At 48.4% G+C, this 8164-nt stretch overlaps 1 protein-coding gene across 17 annotated transcripts in view; it reads right to left on the minus strand.

Annotated features, from left to right (window-relative positions):
* LOC100749861 (tyrosine-protein phosphatase Lar) overlaps window positions 1–8164 on the minus strand; it is a 287592-nt gene that overhangs the window by 141971 nt on the left and 137457 nt on the right. The window lies entirely within an intron of this gene.

Consider the following 8164-nt stretch of genomic DNA (forward strand, 5'->3'; position numbering starts at 1 on the left):
CCGCCGCTCTCTCGTTCCGATTCTAATTGTTTTCGATCTTGAAAGACATCGCCAAGAGCTATCCAAGAAATCCACCGGAGGCAAAAGCGCGGCACGAGCATCTCCCTTTGATCCCCAGCCTCCCCGGGCGTCAAAAAGTTGCTTACAGCGCACAGGGAGGAAGTCACCGGTGGAATCTAGCTCGGTCGTGCGAGCAGGATAGAGTATAAGCGTTTCTCTTTCGGTTCTCATTGTTCATCCGGTTGATAGCGAGACACGCTGGAACTCTGGAAGGAAATAGGGGCGCACGGGGGTAGTCGAGCAACGCTAGATACGTGTTAGGGTGTGCCATTGTCCCGAGAAACTCCGGATTGCGACGCTTACAATACGACGATTGTTTCTATCTTTGGCGTACCGTACTCATCCGTGTAGCACTGCTACGTTCCGCGCTTCTACCGAAAACTATTAAATTCCGTATTAATGTTACCCTGTCCTCGCAGCCCCGTGCTCCGGCGAGTCTGCACGCGCGAACGTCGCGACGTGCTCGTACGGTGGCGGGCCGAGAGACGACCCGAGCACGAGCTTCTTGGAATCTCTCTTTAGGAACAACCTACATTATAGAGCCCAGTTTGATTCGCTCTTTTTCTCACGCGATCCTCCGGCCTACGAGTACACGGCGAAACATTTTGTCACGCTCGCGTCGACATCGAGGCTTCGTGGAACGATATTAGCAACAGGCCGTGTCTGCATCGATACGAGTCGCGAACGATCTATAGCCCGACCGATGAGTAAATTCAACGACCGGAACGTCTGACACGACCGCGCACAACGTTCGCGGTCTTAAAAAGTCAATCGTAGGTCGCGTTGCGACCTGACAGATTTAATTCACACGTACGACGCGGTACCGATTTATGCGTGAAAACTATAAGAGTAAGAGAAAAACGTTTCATTCTAATAAAGTAGATGTAATTTACAACTGTTGAACGAGACATAAATAGTCTCTCCGTTTCGCAGACTCGGATATACGTTCATCGTGAAAAGAATATAACAAATGACAATGAAATAAACTATAATAATGGAACGATCGAATAAACTAAGCAGAATCCTCCGTTGATGGATGTATAAAACACCTATAACATCCATTACGAATAACATTACTACGAACGTTCGTGATATAGAAATTTTTCATATACAAATTTCCTTTATGATATACGTTTATGAACATATACATATATAATGTGCCATATAAAAGCTAACTTCTCTCGACAGGCTTTAAAACGCGACTGTTTAACTCTTTTCGGTAGTACGGCTACTCTCAGCCATCAAAGCAAAGAACCATTCTGATTGTACACCGTAATTCCAAGCCAACGCGGTTTCGAGACTCTTAACGATACTTTACGATCTTTTGCAGTTAGATATTTTTGCTTCTTGAAAAAGAACGTTCTAAAACGACAAAAAGACGTCTCTTACGAGTCGCGTAAAAGATGCATAACCATGTCAGATCAATCACGTTCTCTTACAGACCTTTAAATATCGAATCAAAATCGGAAGGCCGATAACGAGTCTACCGTTGCGATAAGATCGATACTATGTCACCCTTCGCGCTAAAGTCCAATAGTCGAATAGCACACCACGATGAGTCTATGACGCGAAGTACTTCGGCAAGTGGTTTCTAGCCAGCCAACCGTATCGTTCATTTTTAAACTCTTCCTTCTCCGTTTCGTGTATCCAGCGAACAGAACTTGTACATTCGACGCGGAAAAATCGTGCAACTCGTCTAGACTGCACACGGGTATGTACGAAATTAGTTCGAACCGCGAGCACGTACGTGATATCTTGCCGATGGCGTTGAAGAACGCGGTACAGGACACAGAGCTTTAGCGTTACGTTCATGGAATCCAACGTGAAAACGTAGACGTTTCTCTCTGCCGTGCAGGATCCGCGATATTATCGGTTACGCGATACGGAGAACGAGCAAACACGGCCTCGTTTCGCACCCTTGTCTTTGACACCGTTTCTACGATATCCCTAATGGACTGTATTAATCGAAAGTAAAGGTTCCGCTTAGCAACGCGTCGTTCTATTGCCGTTTGCAACGAGGGAACAAAGGCAAAGGAAACGTTAGCCAACGATGGTTCACATGCAGCCAGGTTACTCCCTATTTTTGACAGTTTCGTTAGGTGACGTATTATACCGCACGCGAATATCGGCCGGAAACGCGTCGAGTGACAGCCCTCTGTGTTCCTCTCTCACCACTCCCTCTCGGTTTTACGTCCCATTTCTGTGCACGCGTACACGCGTGTGTTTGCGTTCGCCTGTGTGCGCGACCAGTACCCATTAGCAAGATTGCTACCCCTTCCGATGAGACTACGTTATATAATAGAGGTAGCCCTTCGATCGAGCTTAATGAAATTGCTTAGAAAACAGGACCACCCAGGGACGAATTTGCGCGACGAAAAACTTCGCTTTTACGATACGTGCGGAAACACCGAGGTTTTTGCGAATAAAGACGACCTTAAATACGCATAGATCGCCTACGAATCCATAGTAATGGCGAGTGTCGAGGGGAATTGCCAGTTTTCTGGAAGGAAATGACGTCGTAAAGTCTTGTTAACCCGTGTGTAAGTAACGAAAATGTATTTCGCTACTGAATAACTCAGCTATCCCAGTATCCCACGCACCCTATTCCGATACATCGGGACCCTCTGTTACGATAACTCACTAACTAATAATATTAACGTACTGACAAGTTGTAAGAGAGACTCCTCCTTTAGAAACTCGCAACTGTACGCCTAACGAAACAACAGTACCATTTTGTGCCAAAGTCAATTGCCCTGCTTGTTCCTATAGGTAGATCCTATTCCCCAACGATGGACGACACATTATTTTGTTATCTCGCGATTTACCGAGAAACAAAGAAAAGCTACAAAAATGCAGGGAGAAGTGCAACCATATATACCCGGCTACCCAGAGCGGCAAACGTATAAGCAAGTTCGAAGGTTTAATAGTTGAAATTCTGCGCATAAATTTTTATTGTGCAGACGCGAATTGACGTAAAAGTTTGCAGAGCGTGGCCTTTGGAAACCACGAACCATCGGAGCGGCCTTGCGATATTACCACATGAACAAAAAAAATTGTTAAGAAAGTTTACTCGGCTACGTAGCCGGTTATCCACGCAGGAGTTGTTAAGCCAGCGGCAAACTATGCCGCGGAATCTTTCGCCTTGCCAACGTATCGAAACGTTACTACAACGAGTGAAATATCGCGGTGGTATATTAAATTTTGGTAAGCGCGGGACGAAACGTGGAAACGTTCGCATCGCGATAAATTTCGTATCAAAAACTGAAATTCATCGTTCGATGTAGCGTAGTTTGCGTGAGACGATAAGTTCGGCATTAAGCAAGAACGAGGGCAATATTTTTTCACGAGAGTTCCACGCGATCGAAGGATGGTGACGCGCAGCTAGGTCGCGGACCGAAAGTCGGCGCGTACGATACGCTTATCGCGAGAAAAGAAACGAGGCCAGTTTCTCGCGGAACGGCGCAAACGTTTCCGTGAATTCCAGTTGCATGCCAACGCAAACGCGAAGGTGGAAGCGACCAATGGTAGGAGGCAGTCTCTATTGACCTCGTCGGTCGGTGCATTCACCGGGCTTAAAAGCCACGGTTGCCCTCCAGAAGGTTGTGTTTCGTGGCTAGGAAAACGCCGCGCGCAAGATTTTCGCTGCTCCAAGGGGCTAACGAAAACGTTGCTCGACCACGCGATTTACCATACGAAAACGGAACCGAACCGCTTTCTGAACCAGTCCACCGCGTCTTCGTACGAACTCTACGGACCTCCGTGGATTTTGATACATCGTGTCGAGACGGAAGAAACTTTCTGTTCGAAATGCGAAAGATCTTTACATACCTTTATATATATGTACATCCTCGTTGAGCGGAATTATCGAAATACCTGTTATCGTCATGCGAGAGAACTTCGTTGACTTGGTCCTGGTAAGGCGATTATCGAACGGTATTTCCCTTACAAAAATCTATGGAAACTGAGCGTCTCTCTCACGAACGAAAACGTGACCTCTTAAGAGCAGCCCCGAACCATTGCAATTATATGGTGACGCAAAGCTATCGGTGAAGATGACCATAAATAGCGTAGTCGGTGTTCCACTCTCTCGAGCGAAGCAGCAGAGAGAAACGCGAAGCGGTCCCGGAGGGTGCGGCGACTTTGGCTTCGAGCCAAACTCACCCTCCGAAAGCAGTAGCGAAGGACGAAGGAGAAAAAGAAGAGAGAAAGATAGCCAAGACTCTACGTGTTCTCCTTTAGAGGAACACCAGCGGAATTCGAATTTTGAACAACGGTTCAACCGTCGTTTTCAAAACGCGTTTCAAAATCCAGACGAAACGACGATCTTTGATTCTAGTAGCAAAGATTCGGAAGACGAACGAGCTGTCGCTGGAATTGATCCGGAACTATACGTTTTGCCAGTCTGCAGGTGTTTCGCGCGGAAACCGCAATGGCTAATGGACGAAGGATTCCCTGGTAGGATTTAAGAGACACTGGAAAAATATCGTTTTCCCTCCCCAATAATATCCCCCGGCCAGTGTCGGGGATATAAATGTGAATTAACCCTTTGGCAAGAGGAGACTGGCGCGGAGGGAACGACCGAGATTTTCCCCACGAGACTCCGGAGAACCGACGGAGAGTCGGTTTGCCGGAGACCGACTGGTCGCGGTTCGAGAACGCCGGTCTCTATAGCCGTTCGCTAAGTGATACGAATGCTTTCGGGGACTCTGTGCTCCCTCTCAAACTATACTTAATGTCGGCATACTTAGCCGAGCTTACGTCGCAAGACACTGCGAGATATGGCGAGGGAACGGTATCTAACGCGGCCCGATGAGAATCGATCAACGAACACAGTGCGATTCGATTCGTCTTATACGCGATGTTAAGAGCAGTCGTCTCGTTAAATCAGGCTTACGACATACAGTTTTACAGACAAACGATCGAGCGAAAATTCCGAAATTCGGTAAGTTGATATTAGTTGTTGGAAACGACGACAGACGTTTAGAAGATCGTGGAATATCGAACGACGGCCGAAAATCATCAGCCGCTGAAAAAGTTCGTGTCGTTCACGAATTGACGGCGAACGATCGAACGTTCGGAACGTGACGTCATAGTCTCTGGAAAGGAATCGACGACAGCATCGTCGATGGCAACGGTAACGGTAACAGCAACGGCATTGACGATGTAGATCGTTAGAACGACGCCGCCGGCACTTGGCAATGTTGTTGAAGAGAGGGTAGGACGCATCGCAGAATATACGTAAACCAAACTAGCTCCGCATCTTGTTCGGTAATGTACTGTGATGCGGTCTGCTGGGACCGCCAAGGCCCCGCTCTATTCTAACCGAGCACCTTATCTACGGATGCACGCTGCTACGTACGCGGCTTTACTCCGCGCGAAATGGATTCACGCGTTCTCCTCTCCCCGCCTTCTATAATGGACCCAAACATCCCATACAAGCTACTGCGTCTCTGTTTGCCGAGTTTGTGCGTGCATTTCCGCGCGCAAATACCTTCGCGACGGCGGTGTGCATCAGCGAAGATGCGCAAGACGAACAGGAGAAAATCCCAGGGAAAGTGGCGAAACGTTATCGACGATCACGACGACCGAAGGAAATCGCTTCGATCTTAAGGTGAATTTTGATCGCATTCCGATCGCATTCCCGTCTGCGATGATCCAGCCACCAAAGAATTCGTTGTCATAAACTGCACTCGCCTCTTCCCCCATGTCGGCTGTCTTCAAGCTGCTGGCTCGACCGTTTTGAAAACAGACACTGACGTAAGACGAGGCGTTGGAACGATGAGCAGCGGTTTAGCCGTCTCCCATTACCGCGGTTCGATATTTCACCGACGCTCTATCGAGAAGATGATAGAACGAAACGACGTACGAACGAACGTACCGCTAATCGTGGCTGACCCATTTCTGATCTCAAATCGCTTTGCTGACTCGTTCAACTGGCGACCGAATCGTTTGAAACAGCGACACCGACCTCGCGCAACGAGGGTAAATGTTTTCGATGTTGCCGGCTGGTGTACACGGTACAACGTCCGTTTCGCTCGTGACTATTTTCTCGTGACCAAAAACGCACGCGATTCTTCAGCAAGATTTCGCCATTCGTCGGTCGGATGCAGGAAACTCCTTTTAACAGCAGCAAAGTTTCAACGGGGACAGGATGCTCTCTGGCTGAATCGCGTACAACACCGGGGAAAACAATTTAAAGCGCAATACCATGCTCCTCCGAGTTATACGGCTTCGTTACGTTTTACGATTTACCGGTGCTGATATTACGTCCGCTATTGGCTATTTATTAAAAGCGCGAAATATCCGACACGATACGACGTATCTAAGCCGGAAAGAAGTTTAAGGACACAAACTGGTAAAGACGGAGCCACGTTACGGCCGATCGTAATAACGAAATACGCAACTTTGAGATTTTCTATGATCTCTTACGGCTCAAGTTGGCTGAAATAAACTACAGTTGCCTCTAAAAACTGCCGCACACGTATATTCCAGAGGAATACCAGAGGAATGGTTACGTATCTTTCGGATTGAACCGAGTGCATTGGACGACAAAGCGACTAACCGGTAGACACGCGCGAGTTGCTCTACCCAAGAAATTACTCATCTCGGTGTCTCTGACGTTGAAAATCTAGGAAAAGTCCAGTCGATCCAGTGGATCCGGACACGGTTTTCCCGTCTAATGAATTCCACGGACATTTCGTAGTTTCATCTGTCCGATTTTCCACGATCGCGATCGTTCCGATCATTTGCGAAGTCGAGGTGGAAAAATCGGACACTTTTCGCATAATTCGTTTACATTAGCTGGTGCGCAGGTGGGTGCCGCGCACCGGCAACCCTTTGAAACGCGAAGGGTTAGCAAAGCAGGGGTGCGGCCGAGAGTTTCCACATTAAATTATAAAGTCAAAACCGTGGCGGGTGGAGATGATATAAATGCGACTATTATACCGAGCGACGATGGGATGGGGACACGGTCGATTCCCCCGTTAGCTTCTGCGAGACTGCCACGAAACCGACGGTAACCTCTTTCGCCTCTCTGCCGAAACTCTCGTACCGTGGAACCGTAGACGATAAGTGTTTGAAATATTGAAAGCTGAAGCGCAACTACTCGTCCTTCTAGCAGGTCGCCAATAGCAGAACGGAGGCGGAGAGTGCGTCGGACGGGGCATAATGCTGCCATTTATACGGTAGCTGGCTGGATGCTACGCTTGGCGAATAAAACTGCGAGAGAGCCGTCGCGTCGACCCGAACGTTACACCGACCGAAAGGTAACGTCCTGGTTGATAGGCGCGTTCGTTCTTTCCAATCTCGTGCCACGATTGATACTTCGGCGTCTCGTCGCTCGCACCACTGGACACCGGTCAAGAATGGAAAAGGAACGTGGCAACGATGTCGCATGTAGGACGCGCGCCTCCTTCGGTTTGCCTTCCATCTCCTTCACTTCGATACGCATTCTGCGCTAGGAACGACATTCTGTCCGTATATCTGTCGCGGATCTCCAACAATCAATCATCGAGGGAAGTCGATCTCCGTGGCGTAACGAAATTCGTACAACGAAGCAGTCCAATTAATCACTCGACGGTAGAAGCTTCGCGGCAGGTATATCGATGAATCAATTAATTAGCCGTACCGTTCGATCGTCGAACGTGAAACGCGTTCAGCGGTCGAGTAGGTAGCGTCGCTTGCAGACCGCGAATAATTTTCTCCTAGCGTAGTACGGGTTCTTGATCGAGGAAAATCTATCGGCCGTTTCATCGTAGCTCGGAGGTGGCTCGAAAAATGGAATTCACCGGGCGAATGGAAATAAGAGACACTTGCGTCCCCAGGGCGAGGCAGAGACGTTCAAAAAAGGGGCAAGTGGGAAAGAGAGAAGGAAGGAAGAAGAAAGGTGCGACGTGGTACGTACGGGTCGGTCGTTCTCGACGGACGTACCGTATCGGAAATGCCGTGGAAGATATTAAAAGTTCCTCGACAATATGCCAGTCACCTCTCATGGGTTCATTTCATCTCGTCCTTTTATTCCATCTCCATTTTTTGCTCCAACGTCGTAACTTCGCACGCGACGTCCCACACACCAAGAGGCGACACGACACGCCCGGTGGCTCAC

This window comes from Bombus impatiens, unplaced genomic scaffold (assembly GCF_000188095.3).
Source record: "Bombus impatiens unplaced genomic scaffold, BIMP_2.2 scf_4016, whole genome shotgun sequence".
Lineage (NCBI taxonomy): Eukaryota > Metazoa > Arthropoda > Insecta > Hymenoptera > Apidae > Bombus > Bombus impatiens.